Source organism: Mustelus asterias, chromosome 14 (genome assembly GCF_964213995.1).
Source record: "Mustelus asterias chromosome 14, sMusAst1.hap1.1, whole genome shotgun sequence".
NCBI classification, from domain to species: Eukaryota; Metazoa; Chordata; class Chondrichthyes; order Carcharhiniformes; family Triakidae; genus Mustelus; species Mustelus asterias.
The window spans coordinates 29,197,988-29,225,054 of record NC_135814.1 but is presented as its reverse complement, the minus strand read 5'-3'; the positions used below and the strand labels follow the sequence as shown (position 1 = coordinate 29,225,054).

The 27,067-nt window shown below is 44.5% G+C and overlaps 1 protein-coding gene across 5 annotated transcripts in view; it reads left to right on the top strand.

Moving 5' to 3' along the window:
• The window catches only part of LOC144503551 (general transcription factor II-I repeat domain-containing protein 2-like), a 114,449-nt gene that overhangs the window by 19,676 nt on the left and 67,706 nt on the right, over positions 1-27,067 (top strand). For 2 of the 5 annotated variants that reach the window (XR_013499507.1, XR_013499506.1), the window contains exon 2: positions 23,322-23,374. The exons of the other annotated variants lie outside the window; for them this stretch is intronic. The gene's annotated coding sequence lies outside the window, so the exon portion shown is untranslated. The remainder of the gene's footprint in view (positions 1-23,321; positions 23,375-27,067) is intronic. 5 annotated transcript variants of the gene reach the window in all.

The following is a 27,067-nucleotide window of genomic DNA, read 5'->3' as shown; positions in this document are numbered from 1 at the left end:
TCACAGCCATGCCTGATCCTATCAGAATTTAATGATGGTATTTGGGGACTTCCAGGAAGGGTTCCTACACAGCTACCATGAATAGGACAGCTACAAGATATTCCTTCTCTTGGTCTGGGAATATCTGGGAATATCTGGGTGGTGGATGAGTGGAATCGGCTGCCGTCAGTAGTGGTGGAGGCAAACTCTCGATAGGGTCTTTTAAGAGACTTCTGGATGAGTACATGGGACTTAATAGGATTGAGGGTTATAGGTAAGCCTATATAAGCCTAGGTAGGTAGGGACATGACCGGCGCAACTTGTGGGCTGAAGGGCCTGTTTGTGCTGTATTTTTTCTATGTTCTATGTTCTATGTTTTATGATGGTGAATTTCAGCAGCTCTCCAATTGAAATGAAACTAATGCAACACAAATCACTCATCAAACCTGGGGCCTTTCTGGGTGGTGTAGCTTTGAGTAATTCTGCATGTTCCCATTACATCATCACTTTTAAAATCTAAAGTTGGAATGAGAATTTCTCCCAAGTAAATCTGTGGGGTGACTCCTTCTACCGTGCATACTCTTCAAAGTTAGACCCGCAATCTTCTTTTTAATGCAAAAGCAATTCAACAAAATTAAAAAAACAAAAACAAAATATTTGGACTTTTAAGGGAAGGTTGGAGAACACTGCTTACATGCTTATGAGTGAGCAGTGCAGGTGTATTTATTAATCCTACTTGCCTGTAGTTGCTTGCTTGCTTCCAATATGCCATGTTTAGCCCATGTTAAAAATATCTGTCTACATTTATAACACGTATAGTGGATATAAGGTTACTTCAGTGGTAGACATTGTGAAGTGACAGCATTGCCAAGGTTTCCAATGCAAGTCACAAAGTTTATGTGAAGTCCAGGGCAGATGCTTTATCTTGAGAACTGGTAAGTGGATAAACTTTAATTCTCAAGAATTTAAAACAGAAGCACGCACACATATCAAAAAAATATTCTGCCCTGCAAATATTCACAGAACTAATTACAATAGGCATGAATCCCTCTTGGCGAATGCATGCAAATTCTATTTGCATCTGTTGCAACAGTAATTATAAGCATAGCAATCAAACTTGAGTTTCCCTGTCCAAATAGTGGCATCACTGGAGAAAGGAGAAATGTTGATTGAGAACAGAATGGGAAGGATTAAAGAGGCTTTTTGATCTCTGAATTTCCCACACCCATTGTTGAAATACCAATGAGACTCCATTTTTTCCACTATCAAAAAGTAAAAGGTGGTCACACCCATCCATGTTTGTTTAGGAAGATAGGAGCAGGAGTCAGCCATTCAGCCCCTTGAGTCCGCTCTGCCATGCAATAAGATCATGGCTAATCTGTAGCCTCACTCCACATACCTGCCCGGGGCCTATATCCCTTGATCCCCCAATTCAATAAAAAATAGTCTATCTCAGACTTAAACCTAACAATTGCACCAGCATCCACCACCATTTGAGGAAGGGAGTTCCAAACCTCCACCACTCTCTGCATGGAGAAGTATTTTCTAATATCTCTCCTGAGCGATTTGGCCCTAATGTTTAGATTATGGCCCCTGGTTCTAGAGCCTTCAACGAGTGGAAACAGTTTATCCTTATCCACCCTGTCCTTCCCAGTAAATATTTTGTAGACTTCTATCAGATCATGCTGTTTCCTATGGTCACAATATTATGATTGCGAATATCTCACAGATATTTTTCCCAATGTTTTACTTTCATTATATTTCAAATATTAAAGCTTTACCACAGGAACCACGCCGTGGCTGACAATTTTACCAGTTGCCAATCATAGGATCCTTACAGCGCAGAAGGAGGCCATTCGGCCCATAGAGCCTGCACTGACAACAATCCCACCCAGGTCCTACACCCTACGCCCAAATGCTTACCCTGATAATTCCTCTGACACTAAGGGGCAATTGAGCATGGCCAATCAACGTGACCCACACATTTGTGGACTGTGGAAAGAAATCAGAGCACCCAGAGGAAACCCACGTAAACAGAGGGAGAACGTGCAAACTCCACACAGGCAGTCACCTGAGGCCGGAATTGAGCTGGATTCCTGGCACATGGGGCATCAGTGCTAACCACTGTGCTACCATGCCACCCGCACGGCAATGTTTTGGGATTCCTCATAGTTGGCCCATTTAATGTATATGTGCTGGTATATTTCTTATCTATATCAGTTACAGCACTGGGAGATTGCTATCAAAGGAGTGGTGAAAGTAAGGAATAAGAAACCATGTAGAATTGTCTGAGCTGCAATAAAAATAACTTAAGCAGATCCATAGAAAAAAAACTTAGTCTGATGGTGGCAAAACGTATGGGCAATATTTTTATTTTCCTCGAGAACCATAGAACCATAGAAAATTACAGCTCAGAAACAGGCCTTTTGGCCCTTCTTGTCTGTGCCGAACCATTTTTTGCCGAGTCCCACTGACCTGCACTTGGACCATATCCCTCCACACCCCTCTCATCCATGAACCCATCCAAGTTTTTCTTAAATGTTAAAAGTGTTTACCACTTTATCCGACAGCTCATTCCACACTCCCACCACTCTCTGCGTGAAGAAGCCCCCCCTAATATTCCCTTTAAACTTTTCTCCTTTCACCCTTAACCCATGCCCTCTGGCTTTTTTCTCCCCTAGCCTCAGTGGAAAAAGCCTGCTTGTATTCACTCTATCTATACCCATCAAAATCTTATACACCTCTATCAAATCTCCCTTCATTCTTCTACGCTCCAAGGAATAAAGTCCCAACCTATTCAATCTCTCTCTGTAACTCAGTTTCTCAAGTCCCGGCAACATCCTTGTGAACCTTCTCTGCACTCTTTCAACCTTATTTACATCCTTCCTGTAACTAGGTGACCAAAACTGTACACAATACTCCAAATTCGGCCTCACCAATGCCTTATATAACCTTATCATAACACTCCAACTTTTATACTCGATACTCTGATTTATAAAGGCCAATGTACCAAAGGCATTCTTTATGACCCTATCCACCTGTGACATCACTTTTATAGAAACCCTACAGTACAGAAAGAGGCCATTCGGCCCATCGGGTCTGCACCGACCACAATCCCACCCAGGCCCTACACCCATATCCCTACATATTTTACCCGCTAATCCCTCTAATCTACCCATCCCAGGACACTAAGGGGCAATTTTAGCATGGCCAATCAACCTAACCTGCACATCTTTGGACTGTGGGAGGAAACCGGAGCACCCGGAGGAAACCCACGCAGACACGAGGAGAATGTGCAAACTCCACACAGACAGTGACCCAAGCCAGGAATTGAACCCAGGTCCCTGGAGCTGTGAAGCAGCAGTGCTAACCACTGTGCTACTGTGCCACCCAGGCACGGTAGCACAGTGGTTAGCACTAGGGAACTTTAGGGAATTCTGTACCTGTATTCCCAGATCCCTCTGTTCAACTGTACTCTTCAGAGTCCTACCATTTATCCTGTACGTTCTACTTTGGTTTGTTCTTCCAAAGTGCAATATCTCACACTTGTCTGCGTTAAATTCCATTTGCCATTTTTCAGCCCATTTTTCTAGTTGGTCCAAATCCCTCTGCAAGCTTTGAAAACCTTCCTCACTGTCCACTACACCTCCAATCTTTGTATCATCAGCAAATTTGCTGATCCAATTTACCACATTATCATCCAGATCATTGATATAGATGACAAACAACAATGGACCCAACACCGATCCCTGCGGCACACCACTAGTCACAAGCCTCCACTCAGGGAAGCAATCCTCTACAACCACTCTCTGGCTTCTTCCATTGAGCCAGTATTTAATCCAATTTACTACCTCCCCATGTATACCCAGCGACTGAACCTTCCTAACTAACCTCCCATGAGGGACCTTGTCAAAGGCCTTACTGAAATCCAGGTAGACAACATCCACCGCCTTCCCTTCATCCACTTTCCTGGTAACCTCCTCAAAAAACTCTAATAGATTGGTCAAACATGACCTACCACGCACAAAGCCATGTTGACTCTCCCTAATAAGTCCCTGTCTACCCAAATATTTGTAGATCCTATCCCTTATCACACCTTCCAATAACTTGTCCATCACTGACGTCAAACTTACTGGCCTATAATTTCCTGGATTTCTTTTGGAATCTTTTTTAAACAACGGAACAACATGAGCCACCCTCCAATCATCCGGCACCTCCCCCGTGAATACTGACATTTTAAATATGTCTGCCAGGGCCCCTGCAAGTTCAACACTAGTTTCCCTCAATGTCCGTGGAAATACTCTGTCCGGTCCTGGGGATTTATCCACTCTGATTTGCCTCAAGACAGCAAGCCCCTCCTCCCCTTTATTGTTTACAAATAAATATTTTGCAGGTATTTGCATTTTCTGTCACTACCTGTGTTTGTGAAATTGTTTTAAAATTACTGATGAATCTCCCCTCCTTTGCAAGTTATTGGAACTGTTCTTTTCTCCTCTTTATTCTAATCCTTTTTGCTATTTTCTCTACGAACCTGTTTTTGATTGATTTGATTTATTATTGTCACATGTATTAACATACAGTGAAAAGTATTGTTTCTTGCGTGCTATACAAACAAAACATACTGTTCATAGAGAAGGAAATGAGCGAGTGCAGAATGTAGTGTTACAGTCATAGTTAGGGTGTACAGAAACATCAACTTAATGCAAGGTAGGTCCATTCAAAAGTCTGACAGCAGCAGGGAAGAAGCAGTTCTTGAGTCGATTGGTACGTGACCTCAGACTTTTGTATCTTTTCCCCGAAGGAAGAAGGTGGAAGAGAGAATGTCCGGGGTGTGTGGAGTCCTTAATTATGCTGGCTGCTTTGCTGAGGCAGCGGGAAGTGTAGACAGAGTCAATGGATGGGAGGCTGTTTTGCGTGATGGATTGGGCTACATTCACGACCTTTTGCAGTTCCTTGCGGTCTTGGGCAGGGTAGGAGCCATACCAAGCTGTGATACAACCAGAAAGAATGCTTTCTATGGTGCATCTATAAAGGTTTGTGAGAGTCGTAGCTGACATGCCAAATTTCCTTAGTCTTCTGAGAAAGTAGAGGTGTTGGTGGGCTTTCTTAACTATTGTGTCGGGATGGGGGGACCAGGACAGGTTGTTGGTGATCTGGACACCTAAAAAATTGCAGCTTTCGACCCTTTCTACTTCATCCCCATTGATGCAGACAGGGGCATTTTCTCCTTTACGCTTCCTGAAGTCGATGACAATCTCCTTCGTTTTGTTGACATTGAGGGAGAGATTATTGTTGCCGCACCAGTTCACCAGATTCTCTATCTCATTCCTGTACTCTGTCTCATCTTGTTTGAGATCCGACCCACTACGGTGGTGTCGTCAGCAAACTTGAAAATCGAATTGGAGGGGAATTTGGCCAGACAGTCATAGGTGTATAAGGAGTATAGTAGGGGGCGGAGAACACAGCCTTGTGGGGCACTGGTGTTGAGGATGATTGTGGAGGAGCTGACAGTATTGTTCATGTTGACACTTCCCTGCCTCTCCCTCCCACTCTCCTCTTCCCATCCATATTAATGCAACTCACTTTCTTTACCCCCCACACCCCCTTCCCTCACCTGCCCCACCATTCCACCTCCACAGTTCATTCAGACCCTCTTTCTTCCCTGAATACTGAGGGAATGCTGCACTGTCAGAGGTCCTGGCTTTTGGATAAGACATTGAATCAATGCACGAGCTGCTTTCTCAGGTGGGTGTAAGTGATCCTATGGTACCATTTCGAAGTAGCACAGGGGACTAATTCCCTATGTTCTGGTCAATATTTATCCCTCACCAACATCATAAAATCAGATGATCTGGACATTATTACATTGCCTTTTGTGGATACTAGTTGAGTGCAAGCTGGCTGCCGTATTTCCTTCATTAAAACATTGACAACACTTCAAAAGTACTTGAATGGGAGTAAAACACTTTGAGTATCCTGTGGCCATGAAAGGCTCTATATAAACGCAAATCTTCCATCCTTTTTTATCAACTGCAAGATGTTTGCTATGCTGCCTGTTCCAGCCTGCAAGGACCTAGTCACATAGAAATTAAGAGCCATGGCTACTGACAATGTTGTCATCACCCTGTTCTGAGTGTAGGCTGGTTCATAATGGATAACAGAACTCTGAGGCAATCTCCTTGGTGAAATATAGCCACCAAAGCAAAGTTTTTGGTTTCGGTGAAGGAAGCCTTCTCCTCCTCCTCTTTCTTCTGTGTGTAGCTTGTCTTCTTTGTTGCCTCTGCGCTGCTCATACTGCAGCCCATGGGGTCTGCTACTAGAACGCCCATGAAAGAGGGCAAGTAAGATGCTCTGATTCACAGAAGTTACAAACAATGCCTTCTCCAAGTGTACTATCCCTCCCTGCAGATTTTACCAACAGTTACCCACTCCTCCAAACACCCAACTAAAACAGAGTTAGTTGAGATTAATCAGCAACAAACCTGCAAGTAGTTGATGACTGCTTTAAATAGTGCTGCCAGGGAGCAGTTCTTTGTGCTGCTGAACATATATATAGCTGTGCGTGTTTAAGGAGGCTGTTAACTAAAGCAACAACATTGAAAGCCTGGCATCAAAGAAAGTCGCAATCTGCCGATTCTCCATATTTCTGGTTCATGCATGTGACATCTACACAAATGCCCTCACTGAGAAGGAATTTGATGCCAACCATGCAGAAGTGATAGAATCTGCAAGGATACCATTTTACTATTGAACAGGCACCACCAGTCCTCAATGATCCAATTTTGTGGCCAATGTGTGAAAATAGAAGAAGTGTGGTAAATGAGGTTGGTGAACTGGAGACACAATTGCCAAATATGATTATGTGGTAATAACAGTTACATGAGTAAGATGGGTATAGAGGGACATGGGTCACACGTGGGCAATTGGGACTAGCTTAGTGGTAAAAAAAGGGCGGCACGGACAAGTTGGGCTGAAGGGCTTGTTTCTATGCTGCAAACTTCTATGATTCTAACAGAGACCTAACTAGAAAAAGGGTCAGCCTAATCATGGAGAAGAATTCCATTCACAGAACTTTTATTGGTGAATTTTGCTTCCATATCAAGTTATAAAGAAGGTTAGCAATTGGGAAGCTCTGCACAACAGAACCAATGTTAGTTTATGACATTACGGAGGTACTAAAGAGATTTGTGTCTCCCTTTATTTTGTTACTCTTATTCTGTTTATCCATTTCAATAAACAGGATCAATATTTTTTCTTTCAACTCTGATTTCAAGTTGAGAAATTTCTCGTGGTTATCATTCAAGCAACAGATCTTGTTGGGCTCAATCTTTGCCCGTAATTAGTTTGACTGTCTGGACCCAGGCACCTCTTCTGCTTAGCTCCCTCTTTGTTACATGGACAGTTGGCTGTCATTCACTTCTGAATCTATGCTGAGGGTAAACAAATTTAATTCATTCCTGCCAGTTCCCTGGCTGGCAATATTTTCAAAGCTTGCTCTCTGTCTGACTCACGCCAGCTTTTTTAATGCAGGAATCACTTTCTTTTCCATTTCTTTCCCATTGTCCCAAAATAAATAGATAAATGGAAAGGCATTTAGGGGTTCAACTGCACAGCTTAAGAAGCTCAGCCAGTGTGAACAGTGGCAAAGTGGTTAGCACTGCTGTCTCACAACACCAGGGACCCGGCTTCAATTCCAGCCTTGGATGACTATGTGGACAAAGAACAAAGAGAATTACAGCGCAGGAACAGGCCCTTCGGCTCTCCAAGCCTGTACCGACCATGCTGCCCAACTGAACGAAAACCCCCCCTACCCTTCTGGGGACCATATCCCTCTATTCCCATCCTATTCATGTATTTGTCAAGATGCTCCTTAAAAGTCACTATCGTATCTGCTTCCACTACCTCCCCCGGCAACGCGTTCCAGGCACCCACCATCTTCTGGGTAAAACACCTGCTTCATACATCTCCTTTAAATCTTGCCCCTCGCACCTTAAACCTATGCCCCCTAGTAATTGACTCTTCAACCCCGGGAAAAAGCTTCTGACTATCCACTCTGTCCATGCCTCTCATAATCTTGTAGACTTCTGTCAGGTCACCCCTCAACCTCCGTCGTTCCAGTGAGAACAAGCCAAATTTCTCCAACCTCTCCTCATAGCTAATGCCCTCCATACCAGGCAACATCCTGGTAAATCTTTTCTGTACCCTCTCCAAAGCCTCCACATCCTTCTGGTAGCGTGACGGACCAGAATTGAACACTATATTCCAAGTGCAGCCTAATTAAGGTCCTATAAAGCTGCAACATGACTTGCCAATTTTTAAACTCAATGGCCCGACCGATGAAGGCAAGCATGGCAAATGGCTTCTTGACTACCTTCTCCACCTACATTGCCACTTTCAGTGACGTGTGTACCTGTACACCCAGATCCCTCTGCCTATCAATACTCTTAAGGGTTCTGCCATTTACTGTTTATTTCCTATCTGTATTAGACCTTCCAAAATGCATTACCTCACATTTGTCTGGATTAAACTCCCTCTGCCATCTCTCCGCCCAAGTCTCCAACCAATCTATATCCTGCCGTATCCTCTGATGGTCCTTATCGCTTTCCGCAAATCCACCAACCTTTGTGTCATCCGCAAACTTACTAATCAAACCAGTTACATTTTCCTCCAAATCATTTATATATATTACAAACGGCAAAGATCCAGCACTGATCCCTGAGGAACATCACTTGTCACAGCCTTCCATTCAGAAATGCACTCTTCCGCTGCTACCCTCTGTCTCCTATGACCAAGCCAGTTCTGTATTCACCTTGCCAGCTCACCTCTGATCCCATGTGCCTTCACCTTCTGTATCAGTCTGCCATGAGAGACCTTGTTGAATGCCTTACTGAAGTCCATGGAGACGACATCCACTGCTCGACCCTCATCAATCATCTTTGTCACTTCCTCGAAAAACTCGATCAAGTTTGTTAGACACGACCTCCCCTTCACAAAACCGCGATCTCCCTGTATCTGCGGGGGTTTCCTCCGGGTGCTCCAGTTTCCTCCCACAGTCCAAAGATGTGCAGTCTAGGTAGATTGGCCTTGCTAAATTGTCCCTTAGTGTCCCAAGATGTGTAGGTTAGGTGGACTGGTCATGGAAAGTGTGTGGGCTTACGGGGATAGGACGGGAGAGAGGGCCTGTATAAGATACTCTGTCAGAGAGTCGGTGCAGATTGAATGGGCGGAATGGCCTTTTCTGTACTGTAGGGAGTCTATGATTCTAAATAACCTTCTATGGCAAGGCAGGATCACACATTCATTATGAGATCGAAGTGCACTGCTTGCTAAATGGGGATATTTTGATTTATTTTGTAATCTTGTCTTGACAAGGACTGTCCAAACATTGCAGAGAGAAAAAATGAAGCGAAGAACCATTCTGAACCATTCTATCCTTTTCCATGCATTGTGAAAGTAACATGCAGTAGTACTCTGACATTAAATTCTACTTAAATATTATCAATTTTGTTTGTTAATCATGGAATAATCCAGGGCTGCAGAAATAGGCACAATGATTTCAGAAGTAGAGATAAGATTTGAAGCTTTGGTTATATTATTTGGGTCAGTTAGTTTTACAAATGCCCTCTGAGTAACCTCAGCAGATTAGAAGTAGTTTCAATTACCTGTTATTGTCGAATAGCGTAATAGGCATAAAAGGCACAAGTCAAGTCAACATTTCAACATTAGAAACATCCTTTAGACCCAAGATCCTAATGGAGTCCTGCCCTTTGTCAGTCTTTTCGTACTGTATCTGTGAGACTCAGTTTTAGGGTAAAGGTCAAGCAGGAATAAGAGAGTAGAGAAAATGTTCATGGCACATTGTGCTGTGTTTATTTGAATTTGCAGATAGCTCGCAAACGTTGTCAACCCAGAAATTTTAGGCAAGCCCTAGTTTCTTTTAATTAAACATTGAGAAGACTGAAACCATCTTTTAGCCTCAACATTGATTCCATGCTCCTCCACACCCACAGACTGAATCAGATTCTTTGCCACCCTGACATCCTATTTGACTCTAAACTCCTATTAAGCATCCAACCTCAAATTCTTTCGATCACAGATGATCTTTCGTTCATAGAACATGAGTGTGACTGGCTAGTCCAGCGTTTGTTGCCCATCCCTAATTTAAGAGCATAAGAGCTAGGAGCAGGAGTAGGCCATTTGGCCTCTAGAGTCAGTTCCGCCATTCAATAAGATCATGGCTGGTCTTTTCATGGACTCAGCCCCATTTACCCGCCCGCTCACCATAACCCTTAATTCCTTTACTGTTCAAAAATCTATCTATCTTTGCCTTCAAACCATTCAATGAGGTAGCCTCAGCTACTTCATTGGGCAGTGAATTCCACAGATTTACAACCCTTTGGGTGAAGAAGGTCTTCCTCAATACAGTCCTAAATCTGCTCCCCCTTATTTTGAGGCCATGCCCCCTAGTTCTAGTTTCACCCGTCAGTGGAAACAACTTCCTTGTTCCTATCTTATCTATTCCCTTCATAATTTTATATGTTTCTATAAGATGCCCTCTCAAGGCTCTCTCCAGTACTTCAACAGATTGTGCATACCGATCCCTGGTAACCTGCTGCATCTCCCATGATCCGAACATCATGCCAGCAGGGATAAGGGCGGCAGCTCAAAAGGAGGAGGAAATGAAAAAGGAGGAGGAGAAGGGAGAGAGATAGCAGCAGGCACATGTATGTTCTGGCTGATAGTCCGTGATTACCTGATTTCATTCTGGTTCCAGCAAACACAACCCCAAGTCCCCATTGCGCAACAATCCCACACCTTACCTTTCCTTTGCGACAGACCATTACAAAGACTGCAGAAGGCTTTTATGGGTGCCCTAGAGTCCGACTTCTGACTGCGTCAGCTCAGCATGTGGCAACAGTGTGGGCTGGCTGATTGACGGGGCAGGGCAAGGGCAATGGCAGAGTGACAGTGGTGGGAATGGAACAATCATTTTGAGAGCGGTCAACAGGTTCATGCTCTGTGGAACCACTGACATTTCCTCAGGGCAGAGCCTCAATCATCCAAATACAGCCATGATGGCCACAGTCTGAGCCTACATGACAACAAGCTAAGATTTCATGAGCTCAGTCTAAGCTCTCACTGCGGCACTCAGACATTGGGTGGTTTCTGCTTGTGTGACAATGGAAAATGAGACATCAGAGACTGTATCATGTTTGGGTGTTTTCATGGAGTTGGCCACCACTTCCAGGCTAGAAAGGATGGGCTCCAAGTTCTGCGCAAAGCCCTGCGTCAAGCTGGACTCTTCTGTGTCCATCGATGGCAGTGATAAGCACTTTGGCAGGCCTGTCAATGCACCAGGCATTTCTGTGTGCATGCTTATCAGTCTTTTCTCCACTGATATCCTCACCAGTATCCTCAGCAGTGGAACTGCTGTGTGAGCTTACACTCCAGAGACCTGGCACCTGTGGTGTCCTTTTCCCTTGTCCTGACTACAGGCCACACATATCCAATCTTTCACCTTTTGCAACTCCCACCTCTGTTACCCTTGAGGGTTATCGGTATCTGAACTGGTGGCTGCAATTGTCAGATAGAGTGGTGGTGGTGCTCCAATCATCAGTCCCCAGCTTCTCCTGGACTTCATAATCCCACACAGTTGTCTAGCCAGGTGGCAATTCCTAGGTTTCTGAAAGGAGAAATGCACAAGGGTGTTGTAAGGGATGGGGTCAGTGAGTCTGCTGTTCGGGGTGTCCTGGGGCTGTCATGTTTGATTAGCTGGCAGTGTGTGCAATCTATGACATGTGGGTGTGAAACCTATGGCAATGTTAAGTGTATGAGGGAGAGGTGAGGAAATGATGTAATATCTGATTCATTCTTGATAGAGAATGTGAGTAGGTGAGTGAAGTATATGTGGTCGATTAAGCAGTGTATAAATATATAAGTTTAATTGAAGGATTGGGCATTTGAAAATAAATCTGCTAATCTTGGCAATTCATGTGAGATCATTAAATGTCTTGTGACACTGCATCCAGGTTGTCAGGATGACACTTTACTCCATTTTTTTCTGATTCCATTCCCTTCTCAGCACTTGGCTGTGTTCTATTCCAGAAAGCCGGTTGGTGAAGTACAAAACTGGAGCCAATCTTTACACAGTTTATTTTGTATCTGTTTATGTGAGGTTCAGGTTTAATCATCTGTGAGTAAACGCTTATAATATACAACTCATACTCTCTCCTCTTGTCCACTTCCTGCACCAGTGTGGTGAACCATAGATGGTTACCACTATGGGTACTGAACCATAGATGGTCAGCACTATGGGCATTTGTATATATGTTACTGTTGTCACTGTTGGGGTTAGGGTTGGGCTGTTCTACCTGTTGATATTGTTCTGTGGTACACTCCAGTTGGCTCCGCCTACCTGGAGGAGTATAAAGGTCACTGCACTGCCTGGTGACCCTTTAGTCTGGGATTGTATTCTATATAGTATGCTCCATTCTTGTTATTAATAAAAGCCTTTATTTCCCGGGTACAATCTAGCCTCCTGAGTGATTTAATCGCGCACCAACCAGGACATTGAGCATTACATCAGAAAATCTGGGAGCTTACTGCCTGCCATGTTGCATCACTTCCACACTCCCGAGAGGTCAGACACTTTCCTGCAATGAATTGCAGTACCTGCACTAACCTGAAAACACCTTCCCTTTCAGAGATTCAGATCGGGCGTGATCTTACTGGCCGATCACGCCACGCTTCTGCTGCAGCAAGGTTGGGGAATTTGGCACCCAGCCAAATTTCCGTACCTTGCAGTGGGATGGGAAAATCCTGCTGGCTTGAATGGCCATAACACCCCTGCTGTTAACTTCAAGTAGAGTAAGAAGTCTCACAACACCAGGTTAAAGTCCAACAGGTTTATTTGGCAGCACTAGCTTTCGGAGCCCCAAGCCTCTTCTTCAGGTGAGTAAGGACTCGTGTTCACAAACAGGGCATATGAAGACAGAAACTCAATTTACAATATAATGGGTGGAGTGCGAGTCTTTACAGGTAATCAAGTGTTAAAGGTACAGACAATGTGAGTGGACAGAGGGTTAAGCACAGGTTAAAGAGATGTGTATTGTCTCCAGCCAGGACAGTTAGTGAGATTTTGCAAGCCCAGGCACAGTCTTTATAGTCTTTGCGTGCCACAGCGAAAAACCGCACCGACCTCCTCAGAAGACAAACACGGGACACGACAGACAGAGTACCCTTCGTTGTCCAGTCCTTTCCTGGAGCGGAGAAACTACGACATCTTCTCCGAAGCCTTCAACATGTCATCGATGAAGACGAACATCTTGCCAAGGCCATCCCCACACCCCCACTTCTTGCCTTCAAACAACCACACAACCTCAAACAGACCATTGTCCGCAGCAAACTACCCAGCCTTCAGGAGAACAGTGACCACAACATCACACAACCCTGCCACAGCAACCTCTGCAAGACCTGCTGGATCATCGACATGGATGCCATCATCTCACGTGAGAACACCATCCACCAGATACACGGTACATACTCATGCAACTCGGCCAATGTTGTCTACCTGATACGCTGCAGGAAAGGATGTCCCGAGGCATGGTACATTGGGGAGACCATGCAGATGCTACGACAACGAATGAATGAACACCGCTCGACAATCACCAGGCAGGAGTATTCCCTTCCAATCGGGGAACACTTCAGCAGTCACGGGCATTCAGCCTCTGATCTTTGGGTAAGCGTTCTCGACACACAACAACGTAGAATCGCTGATCAGAGACTGATAGCCAAGTTCCGCACACATGAGGATGACCTCAACCGGGATATTGGGTTCATGTCACACTATCTGTAACCCCCACGACTTGCCTGGGCTTGCAAAATCTCACTAACTGTCCTGGCTGGAGACAATACACATCTCTTTAACCTGTGCTTAACCCTCTCTCCACTCACATTGTCTGTACCTTTAAGACTTGATTACCTGTAAAGACTCGCATTCCACCCATTATCTTGTAAATTGAGAGTTTGTGTCTTTATATGCCCTGTTTGTGAACACGAGTCCTCACTCACCCAAAGAAGGGGTTTGGGGCTCCGAAAGCTAGTGCTGCCAAATAAACCTGTTGGACTTTAACCTGGTGTTGTGAGACTTCTTACTGTGCTTACCCCAGTCCAACGCCAGCATCTCCACATCATCAACTTCAAGTAGTGCAGGCTACTTTTAAGTGGTGCTAGCCCCTCATGACCCAAGTCTTGCCTGCTGAGGCATGCAGCCACCCAGCAGCACATTTAGTGCGGGACTACACTCTGGAATCTTTTAACAAACAGCACCATGTTCATACGTTGCCTGCATTATTTTAAATGGACTAAGGGAAATCGCACATCACCATGTTCGTACCCATTTTTCAGAGCGGTCAATTTTTTAGCTCCTTCTATTTTTATTTCATTTCTATAACTTCACACTGACTGAAATAGAAAACAAGAAAGAAAATATATTATATGTGACTGTCTCAGGAGCAGGAATCTTCAGTATATTCTTTTATATAAAAAGTGTGAAGCCAGGAGTGGATATTTAATCTTTTCTTCACTGGCTGCACGTGTAACGTTAAATAGCCCGTCCTTCATTGTTTGAGCTACTGTCATGCTGCAGAAATTCATTGTGGGCAGTAGCATTAGCCGAGTGGATTGAATCGACTGTATAGAACATAGATCATAGAAACCCTACAGTGTAGAAGGAGGCCATTCGGCCCATCCAGTCTGCACCGACCACAATCCCACCGAGGCCCTACCCCCACATATTTACCCGCTAATCCCTCTAACCTACGCATCTCAGGATTCTAAGGGGCAATTTTTAACCTGGCCAATCAACCTGACCCGCACATCTTTGGACTGTGGGAGGAAACCGGAGCACCCGGAGGAAACCCATGCAGACATGAGGAGAATGTGCAAACTCCACACAGACAGTGACCCGAGCCGGGAATCGAACCCGGGACCCTGGAGCTGTGAAGCAGCAGTGCTAACCACTGCGCTATCGTGCCGCCCTGGTCGTGCCGCCCTGACCGTATCTGGTCGCCCTCGACAGAAAACCAGTTCCACTGACTTCAGCAGAACTGAATATCAACTGGGGCCTATAACAGGCAGCAGATGACTACCACCCACTTAGGGCTATTGTCCAAGATGAACTTCTGCCCCCTTGTCATTTAAAACAAAAGGCCTGAATTTGGACTCCCTTTCTTGTAGTAATCAATATTGCAATTGGGCCACTGGCCATCATCATCAGGTAAATTAGGCACACAATGCATGGAGGTTGCTGGCCTCTTTTTGAGTAATGCGCCTGCGTTCAAACATACAACTGCTTTAAATTATCGGAGTCACGCCTTCCCAATCTCCCTTTCCGAGATGGTAGTTTCCTGAACAGGTACCTCTGCTTTTCAGATAGCGCCGTTCCCAGATAATGGAAAACCATTTAATTTCACTGCAAGCATAGAGAAAGGCTTCTTTGATTGCCCCCTGGTGCCTGCAATTACTTTTAAGTACTGTATTGTAGGCAGTCCACTCGCATAATAACCCCTTGTTATCTGTTAGAAAGAAGCCTGGATTCCCACAAAAACCTTTCAGCTTTCGATATATCCTTCAGGCCACACAATAGGAAACCACAGCTGGCGAACTAAAAGACTGTTTGAGCACCTCACATACTTTTAACAGTGTGACATGTTACATCAGCCATTGTGTTAACACTATATTTTACCTAGGCCATGGTTGTGCAATCCTAATGGGGAACCGTTTTAATGTTGAATGGAACGGTTGCTCAGACCCACTGATAGAACATTCTTTCCTCACACCACATGATGGCAGTAAAGGCAGGCGGTTTAAAAGTCCAGTGACTGATTAATTCCCATGGATTGTTGAACACGAAAATCATGGTTTCCAACAACAAAAAAAACAATTTTCACATCCTATTTTTCCTCTCAGCTTTAAAAGTACATTTTGCTTCGTAAAGATGATCCTGATTATTATCTCCCTTGGATTAGTATTTCCAAACTTCCAGACCAATTCTGTTCACCAAAGCGCCAAAGATATTTACGAGGGGAACACAGATAAATTAAATCATATCATGTTATGTAATATTCTATTACTGCTGCAAATATCCATTTATGCATTTGTTCTTCCAGGAACTAGGTAGATTTCTGAAAGCTTTTCTGTAAGGTAGCATGTTTCAAACCTGAAGAAATGCTGTAAACATGCATTCAATTGTGAATTGACGTTCCAGATGTAACTCTTCGAATAATTCAAATATTTTAAATCTAATCTGGAGCGAATCATTCCTGGTTTGGCATAAATGAAGAATTCCCCCCCCCCCCCACCCCGCTAATTTCTAATCCCTGAGTTTCTGCATAATTAATTCAGCTATCTGTCTTCCTTATTTAATGAGCAGCATTCACACTGTGCTGGGTCTCGCTTTGTCATGTAGCAGTTGTAATCAGATTTCACCACAGCGCAGCCTTTTTAAAAAATCTATCCTCGATTGGATTACTGTTTAGACACAGAAAATGATATTTTAGAGGGAACGAAACTCAAGCAGAGGATGATATTCTTTTGATTGCCTTATCTGTCACTCCATCATGTTATTGTTTATCCCGATGTAACATCTTATTTTCTATCTCCTGGGATCGTCCCTTTTCTCAACCGCAAACCATCAGGACCTTGCTCATTCCCTTCTCTTCACAACATTTGTGGAGATACCCTCGACTGCTTTGATCCCACTTCCTGCAATTTCCTTTCTCAAGTGTTTTACCTCTGCCCACCTCTCTTCTTTCACAACTTTCCTTCAGAACTACCTTCCTGACTGATCTTTTGATCACCTCTGCTGATCACGATTGGTTTGGTGTATTTTCTTCGTGTCTCCAGGAAGTGCTCTGCAGTGTTTTTCTATGGTTATGGTTATGATTTGATGTAAATGAAGATAATCTCTTGTGTTCTAATCGCCCCATGACTTCCCAATCCCCAACCCTTTCATTTCCTCTTTGGGTAACTAAAAATAAAAAAAGGAGCGTTTAATCAGATGTGAAAGCTAATTCTAAAGCAGGCTCAGGACTTGGATGTTTAAGGGGCTCTACCTAGATGCCAGGTTTCATACAAAACCCTACAGTGCAGAAGGAGGCCATTCAGCCCATTAAGTCTGCACCGACCACAATCCCATCCAGGCGCTATTCCCATAACCCCACACATTTACCTTGCTAATCTCCCTGACACTATTGTCAATTTAACATGGCCAATCAACCTAACCTGCATATCTTTGGACTGTGGGAGGAAAGCGGAGCACCCGGAGGAAATCCACTTAGACCCAGGGAGAACGTGCAAACTCCACACAGACAGTGACCCAAGCCGAGAATTGAATGTGGATCCCTGGCGCTGTGAGGCAGCAGTGCTAACCACTGTGCCACCATGCCAAGATACACCCCAGACACTGTTTTCAGGCCTGGACAGAAGTGAACCGATGTGCACACAGCAAAATCCCACAAACAGCAATGTGATCATGACAAGATAATCTGTTTTAGTGATGTTGGTTGAGGGATGAATATCGGCCAGGACATCAGGGATAACTCCCTGCTCTTCTCAAGGTCAAGGACGTCTCTGAGCGATTGCAGGACATTCTTAAGGGAGAGGGTGAGCAGCCAGAGGTCATTGTAAATATTGATACCAACGACTTGCGTAGGAAAAGGGATGACGTCCTGAAGTGTGAATTTAGAGAGTTAGGCAGAAGACTAAAGTGCAGGACCTCGAAGATAGTAATTTCTGGACTACTACGGTGCCACGTGCTAGTGAGAGCAGGAATAGGAGGATTAGGCAGATGAATGCGTGGCTTGAGAGCTGATGCAGGGGGCAGGGATTTCGATTTTTGGATCATTGGGATCTCTTCTGGGGAAGGGGTGACCTGTTCAAGAGGGATGATTTACACCTGAACTGGAAGGGGAGATTTGCGAGAGCCACTCAGGGGGGTTTAAACTAGTTTGGCAGGGGGGTGGGATCCAAAGCAGTAGGGAGACAGAAGAGAAGGTTGAGGACAGCACAGAAGTTAAAGGGAGCACATTAAGTAGTAAAGGCAGTGTCAGTAATCCTAGTACCAGACAGATCAGGCAAAAGCAAGACAGAGAGCAAGGGAAGTTCAGATTAAACTGCATTTATTTCAATGCAAGAGGCCTGATGGGCAGGGCAGATGAACTCAGGGCATGGATGGGTACGTGGGACTGGGATATTATAGCAATTACTGAAACATGGCGAAGGGAGGGACAGGACTGGCAGCTCAATGTTCCAGGGTACAAATGCTATAGGAAAGATAGAACAGGAGGTAGGATAGGAGCGGGAGTTGCACTTTTGATTAGGGAAAACATCACGGCAATACTGAGAGAGGATAGATCCAAGGGTTTGGCCATTGAGTCTATATGGGTAGAACTGAGAAATAAGAAGGGGGAAATAACTTTGATAGGGTTGTACAATAGGCCTCCAAATAGTCAGCGGGAAACTGAGCAGCAAATATGTAAGGATAGCTTCAAGAAAAATAGGGTGGTAATAGTAGAGGATTTTAACTTTCCCAACATTGACTGGGACAGCCATAGTATTAGAGGGTTGGATGGAGAGAAATTTGTTGAGTGTATCCAGGAGGAATTTCTCATTCAGTATGTGGATGGCCCGACTAGAGAGGGGGCAAAACTTGACCTCCTCTTGGGGAATAAGGAAGGGCAGGTGACAGAAGTGTTAGTGAGAGATCACTTTGGGACCATTGGCCATAATTCCATTAGCTTTGAGATAGCTATGGAGAATGCTAGGTCTGGCCCAAAAGTTAAAATTCTAAATTGGGGCAAGGTCAATTTTGATGGTATCAGGCAGGGACAGTCAAAAATTAATTGGGGGAGTCTGTGGGAAAGCAAAGGGATGTCTGATAAGTAGGAGACTTTCAAAAGTATGTTAACCAGGGTTCAGAGTAAGCATATTCCTCTTAGAGTGAAGGGCAAGGCTGGTAGAAGTAGGGAACCCTGGATGACTTGGGGATATTGAGGCCCTGGTCAAGAAGAAAAAGGAGGCACATGACATGCATAGGCAGCCTACTTGAAGAGTATAGTGTGTGTAGGAGTAGAGTTAAGAGAGAAATCAGGAGGGCAAAAAGGGGACATGAGGGTGTTTTGGAAGATAAGGCAAAGTAGAATCCAAAGAACTTCTACAAATACATAAAGGCCAAAAGAATAACTAGGGAGAGAGTAGGGCCTCTTAAGGATCAACAACATCATCTATGTGCGGATCCACAAGAGATGGGTGAGATCCTAAATGAATATTTCTCATGAGTATTTACTGTTGAGAAAAGCATGGATGTTAGGGAACTTGGGGACATAAATAGTGATGCTTTAAGGAGTGTACATGTTACAGAGAAGGAGATGCTGGAAGTCTTAAAGTGCATCAAGGTAAATAAATCCCCAGGACCTGATGAAATGTATCCCAGGACATTGTGGGAGGCTAGGGAGGAAATTGCGGGTCCCCGAGCAGAGATATTTGAATCATCGGTAGTCACAGGTGAGGTGTCTGAAGATCGGTAGGTGGCAAATGTTGTGCCTTTGTTTAAAAAGGGCTGCAGGGAAAAGCCTGGGAACTACAGGCCGGTGAGCCTCACATCTGTGGTTGATACTTTGTTGGAAGGTACTTTGAGAGACAGGATCTACAGGCATTTAGAGGTGCAAGGATTGATTAGGGACAGTCAGCATGGCTTTGTGAGCGGAAAATCATCTCTCACAAATTTGATTGAGTTTTTTGAAGGGATAACCAAGAAGGTAGATGAGGGCAGTGCAGCTGAAGTTGTCTACATGGACTTTAGCAAGGCCTTTGACAAGGTCCCGCGTGGTAGGTTGTTGCATAAGGTTAAATCTCACGGGATCCAGGGTGAGGTAGCTAAATGGATACAAAATTGGCTTGATGACAGAAGCCAGAGGATGGTTGTCGAGGGTTATTTTTCAAACTGGAGGCCTGTGACCAGCGGTGTGCCTCACGGATCGGTGCTGGATCCACTGTTATTTGTCATTTATATTAATGATTTGGATGAGAATATAGGAGGCATGGTTAGTAAGTTTGCAGATGACACCAAGATTGGTGGCATAGTGGACAGTGAAGAAGGTTATCTCCGTCACAATATGATCTTGATCAATTGGGCCAGTGGGCTGGCAAATGGCAGACGGAGTTTAATTTAGATAAATGTGAGGTGATGCATTTTGGTAAATTGAACCAGGGCAGGACTTACTCAGTTAATGGTAGGGCATTGGGGAGAGTTACAGAACAAAGGGATCTGGGGGTACATGTTCATAGCTCCTTGAAAGTGGAGTCACAGATGGACAGAGTGATGAAAAAGGCATTCAGCGTGCTTGGTTTAATTGGTCAGAACATTGAATACAAGAGTTGGGACGTCTTGTTGAAGTTGTACAAGACATTGGTAAGGCCACACTTGGAATACTGTGTGCAGTTCTGGTCACCCTATTATAGAAACGATATTACTAAACTAGAAAGAGTGCAGAAGAGATTTACTAGGATGCTACCGGGACTTGATGGTTTGAGTTCTAAGGAGAGGCTGAATAGACTGGGACTTTTTTCTCTGGAGCGTAGGAGGCTGAGGGGTGATCTTATAGTGGTCTATAAAATGATGAGGGTCATAGCTCAGCTAGAAAGTCAATATATTTTCCCAAAGGTAGGGGAGTCTAAAACTAGAGGGCATAGGTTTAAGGTGAGAGAGGAGAGATACAAAGTGCCCAGAGGGGCAATTTTTTCACACAGAGGGTGGTGAGTGTCTGGAACAAGCTGCCAGAGGTAGTAGTAGAGGCGGGTACAATTTTGTCTTTTAAAAAGCGTTTAGACAGTTACATGGGTAAGATGGGTATAGAGGGATATGGGCCAAATGCGGGAATTGGTACTAGCTTAGGGGTTTTAAAAAAAAGGGCAGCATGGACAAGTTGGGCCGAAGGGCCTGTTTCCATGCTGTAAACCTCTATGACTCTATGACTCTTCTTCAGAATAGAGCCTTGGTTTAATGTTTCTTCTGAAATATGTCACCTCTGACAGTACAGTCCTCCCTCATGACTGTACTCAAGTGTCAGCATCTTGTTATAAATGCCTAATTCATGATTCAAATTAATGTTTCAGGGGTCATTTTTAGTTTGAGGATGATTAAAGTTGAAGTGTAGAAAATAGATTAAATGCAACTAAAGCAGCTTGAATACACTTAAAAAGTTGAGGCCATGTAGACATAAGGGGATAACAGATAGAAAGGTAAGACAGCAGGTGGGATTACTTAACTGGAAAATTGGAGACAAAGAGGTCTACACTGATTGCAAAGACATGCAGCCCATAGAGTCATTTTAGTTTGGGAGATATAGCTACAATTAATTTAGAAGCATTCAGTAAATGCTGGAAGGCTACCTTGCCGTGGACATGGGTGGAGCTTAACAAAGTTCTACAGTTTCAATTTATCTCCATGTTTGCTAGGGCTGTGAGTGCTCCGCAGCAGAGGAAAGGCAATACTGAAATGTGTGCTGCTATCAGTAGGATCCAGGCAGAAAAAGTGTTGCTGTTTGCTGGCTCTGTGTAGTTGGGAATCAGGAGAAGTCCAGTGAGTTGTTTGATAGATTTGTGCAGTTAGGGCTCAGGAGAAATTCTAGAGAGTGAGAAGGCAGCAGAAGGTCACTGGCCCCATGCTGGAAAATGTTAGGTCTTAGAAAAAACCATGGAAGCCATTTATAGCTTAGTGTAGCTGGGGAGATTAGAGATTGGCAAAATCAAGGAGTAGTGCCAGCACTGTAAAACTAACCAGCTGTTCAAGAGCTGAAATTATACCAGTAAGTAGATAGATAGGGTGAATGCTGGGAAGCTTTTTCCCAGGTCGGTGGTGACGTTCACAAGGGGTCATAGGTTCAAGGTGAGGGGGGGGAGGTTTAACACGGATATCAGAAGGACGTATTTTATGCAGAGGGTGGTGGGGGCCTGGAATGCGCTGCCGGACAAGGAGTGCAGACTCAGAATTTCATGATAAGTGTCTTGGGAGATGAGATTGAAACCCTGTACAGGGAATTTAGAGGCTTAATCTTCAAATGTCAAAGACTTTGGAGGCCCCATGAGGAAGACAGAGTTATAATGAGATTGGTTGACTCACAGTGTTTACTGATATCTGGGGGGAGCTGGGAGGGAGATTTCTGAGAAATCCGTGGGATCTGTCTTGGTTGCATTTGCCATGTATTGTAGAGTGTGTTCAACCATAAATTGCCTGTTATTTCACAGGTACCTCACATTAAACCTGCATGTTGGAGACAGATATTGTAAATTGTTTTATTTTTCTGATCTTGCGTAGTAAACTTTACTTTTGTTTTGTTCAAAACCTGTGGAATCCTGTGGCTTTATTATTTTAGCAAGTGTTTTGAATCTCAAACTTGGTCAACTTTAAGCAAAAAGTTATTAGCCCTTAACCAATCATACCATAAATTTGGGGAATCTGATGTAGAATCATCACATGGAAAGACGGAGGATGAGGGGTGACCTAATAGAGGTGTATAAAATTATGAAAGGCATAGATAGGGTGAATGCTGAGAAGCTTTTTCCCAGGTCAGCGGTGACGTTCACGAGGGGTCATAGGTTCAAGGTGAGGGGGGGGAGGTTTAACACGGATATCAGAAGGACGTATTTTACGCAGAGGGTGGTGAGGGCCTGGAATGCGCTGCCGGACAAGGTGGTGGAGGCGGACACACTGGGAACGTTTAAGACTTATCTAGATAGCCACATGAACGGAGTGGGAATGGAGGGATACAAAAGAATGGTCTAGTTTGGACCAGGGATTGGCGCGGGCTTGGAGGGCCGAAGGGCCTGTTCCTGTGCTGTATTGTTCTTTATTATATTTTTAATGAAAGGGAAGGATGGGATCAAATGAAGAAATCTCAAGGTAAAAGTTCACGAGTGTTCTGTATTCTCATTTTCTCTACTTGGCTTCCACTATTTTTTCAGTGTTCGACCTTCTTTGTAATTTCAGTGCTTTGCTGCAATGCATGTAATAATGATCCTGTTTCCTGATAATTGCCCTAATCTCCTCCATCAGCCTCTCCCATTTGGAAAGCATTGATGTCAGGTTTCCTGCACTCTTCATTCACTTGGGACAAGCTTTTTATAAATGTCTTGATGATTGTTTCACATAATTGATCTGTATATCTGTAGAAAATAATTGGTTTTTTCTGTTTCATCTATTTTTTTTGTTTTTCTTGTTGTACTTAATTTTCTTGTTCCTCATTCTGAAGATTTCAATCTCTTTTTCTGATGCTTTTTTTTAGAAAATGGCATAGTGGAACGAAATCTGTATTGGTTTCGTGGAGAGTCATGTGAGGTAAGAGTGAGGAGTCGGCTTACTCAGGGTTCCTCACTGGCTGCCAATGAAAGAAAATTTAATAGTTCAATGAAAAATATTTTCCTGTGGAGCCAGGAGGGACAGGAAAGCAGTAATGACAATAATAGAAGGAGCAATGGCCCTCCCTTCCCTTTCAGCCTTCCCTAATTACCCCCGCCTTGGACTTAGCTGAGGCCCTTTGCTGGGAGTCAAGCTGTCTGACATTGCTTCCTTGGCTTGTGTTAGTTGCCTATGGAAGCATGATCACCTGTACCAGTAGCTCATGTCAAGTATGCTGATCAGTCATGCTCAAACAAAGAGGCTCAAGATTCTTATCATTGAATCTTGAGCCTCTTTGTTTGAGCATCAACTTATTCTGCAGCACCATGTCTGAACTCAAAAATGGACCCGAAATCAATGGCTGGAATTATCAGGCCGTTTACACCCCGGTTCCATTGTTGGCGAGGATGGAGAATTTGGCACTCAGACAAATCTCTGTTCACTGCAGCAGGACCAGAGAATCCCACTGGCGAGAACGGCGAGAGAATCCTGCCCACTATATTTTCCAGTAAGTCTGAAGGGCTATCATGTTCCCTTCATGCAACTCATATCAATATGAGTTGGCCACTCAGACTGCCAATGTCACCCATCTCCACGGCAAGGTAGCCTTCCAGCGTTTACTGAATGTTTCTAAATTAATTGTAGCTATATATCATATCTTTTCATAAAACATTTGTTCTTTTTTTAAAACAATCCTTTATCTTCCTGTTCTCAATGTCAGTTCCTGTTATAATTTTGATTCCTTTCTTTTGAGGCCTGTAGGTAGAGAGGAACAACTTAAGGCGCATCAACTTAGGTCAACTAGCAGATTTTTTGCTGCTGTCTCAAAGATTGTTGCTTGAGCCTGATAGTGATGGTTAGGTGTAAAACCTAGGTTATCACTCTAGTGTGGCATGGTGGCAGAGTGATTAGCACAGCTGCCTCACAGCACCAAGGACCTGGGTTCGATTCCTGGGTTGGGTGACTGTCTGTGTGGTGTCTGCACGTTCTCCCCGTGTCTGCATGGATTTTCTCTGGGCACTCCGGTTTCCTCCCACAGACTGAAAAACGTACTGGTTAGGTGCATTGGCCATTCTAAATCCCCCTCAGTGTACCTGAACAGGAGACAGAGGGGGGAATTTTACCATTTTGAACCTAAGTGCCGAATCTGGGCGTCAAATAGATCCGCGCCTGGAATCCTCTTTCCAGCGCGCCCATATGCGTTTTGCCGGCTCCGGCCCGATCCGCGCTGTGTGCGGGGCTTAGCACTGGCGGACCGATCGGAGCTCTGAACTGCGCATGCGCAGTTCAAAAAAAATCTGACAGAGCGCCCGGACGCAGAAAAAAAAGCAGAAAGCAGAGAGAGCGATTCTCTGACATTCATCCTCTGGTCGGGGGGGAGGGGGGAGTGTGGGGGGGGGGAGGGGCTGTGACCAATCATCCCCTGGGGGGGGAAGAGAGGGAGTGTGATGTATCATCCCCTGGGGGGGCGGGGGGAGGGGGTGTGACGTATCCTTCTCTGGTCAGGTGGGTTCCGCTGCCTGCCTGTGGCCGATCCCTCCTGGCACTATCACTACCAGCCAGAGATTACTCTTCCCTGCAGATGTGAGAGAGCGAGAGAGATGGCTGTGGCTGGTAGTGTAACAGTCGGTAAAGGTGCGATCTGCTCGGATTCGGGTGCAGATCGCGTTAAAGGCCCGACGCCCAACTTTACCGCGATTCCGTGCCCGAAAACGGGTGCAAAGTTTTGGTAAAATCAGGCCCAGATTGTGGCGACTAGGGGGTTTTCATAGTAACTTCATTGCAGTATTAATGTAAGCCTACTTGTGACATGAATAACTAAAACTTAAACTTAGTACAGCACTGTAATGAGTGACAGTTGCATTATTGGAAACAGCTATCTTTGAATTCTAAATAGAGAGTCTATTGATTGGTAGTTTTTCTGACGGCAATGCTGCTGAAGGCCTATTCAACATTCCTCCCTCAGCCAGTTCCACTGAACAATATGCTAACTGCACATTCAAATCATTAATCTTTATTCAGGTCTGAATTTTCACACTGATGGAGAGGTTCATTATCTGGTTGAAAACGCTGGCAGGATCCCAAATCCAGGAGTCCTGCTCCTGAACCCAGCTCTTACCGTTTTTGCATGGGGCAGGGAGGGGGAAATGGGGGAAGGTTCTAAATTACACATCTGTGGTTCCTGGAGGCATCTGCCCACATAAGTCAGCTGTGTCAGCAAGGTAGGTGTCTGAAACACCAAGAATGCAGATTAGACCTGAACCGAGTGGATTCATTTGAGTTGCCAGGGTATCCTTTTGGGGAAGTAAGGTATCCATTTGGATGTGGTCTGAGGATATATTTGAGAGAGGTAAGGCACACTTTGGCACAGGCAGGGTGCCCTTTAAAATTTAAAAGTACACATGGTCATGTATAAGCTGTGCACCAACTCATTGGAACTGTCCATCTGTCAAAAAACTGTGATCGCTCTTTGGAACTGTCAAAGCTCATTAGAATTGTCAAAACCATCAAGCAATTTAACTTTGCTGGGCTTTATTTTATTTGTGGTTTGGTGTTTAAAAACATCAGTTCTTGGCATGACAATTTGTTGACATAAGCCTGAGAGCTGTCATTATAGGACTTGCGCTAGATGACTGATTTTACAACCTAACATTATCACAGTGGGGTCCCTGATAAGAGAGCAGTTTGATTAATAACTTCAAGTGGTTATAGAATAAAAAAGGTTGGTTTTTATAAGATGTTAGTTGAAGGAATAATTTATATATTCTATCATGGGTCCTAAGGATTGTACAGTAAGGAGTCTAACAACACCAGGTTAAGGTCCAACAGGTTTATTTGGTAGCAAACGCCACTCTGCTACAAATAAACCTGTTGGACTTTAACCTGGTGTTGTTAGACTCCTTACTGTGTTTACCCCAGTCCAACGCCAGTATCTCCACATCCTAAGGATTGCCCATGGTAGATACTAGGTGAATTGGCTTGAGGAGAAAATAGGAAAAAAGCTGGTGGGTGAGGGGCATCATTCGGCATGAGTTGGCACCAAGTTGGCAAAGGGCCATGGAGATGAGTAGGAGCACTGGTAGCACAGGAGATATGAGGGGCAATGGGGGTGGATAGAGTGGTATTGGGTGGCATTGATAATCTGAGGAGTGACTGGAGTTGGGTAGAGGGGTATAGGATTTTATTGGGGTCTGAGGGGCCTTGTAGGTGGGTTGAGGAGCATAGGGTGACATTGACAGTCTGAGGGGCCAATAAAGTTTTAAAGTAAAGTCACAAGTAGGCTTACATTAACACTACAATGATGTTACTGTGAAAATCCCCTAGTCGCCATACTCTGGCGCCTGTTCAGGTACACTGAGGGAGAATTTAGCATGGCCAAATCATGTAACCAGCACGTCTTTGGACTGTGGGAAGAAACCGGAGCACCCGAAGGAAACACACGTAGGCACGGGGAGAACGTGCAAACTCCACACAAAGGGTGACCCAAGCTGGGAATCGAACCCAGGTCCCTGGCACTGTGAGGCAGTAGTGCTAACCACCGTGCCGCCCCCCTGGGTGTGGGTAGACGGCATTCGGCTGTTATTGGTGGTATGAGGGGTGTGTGATTGAACATAGGGCAGCATAGGGGTGTGT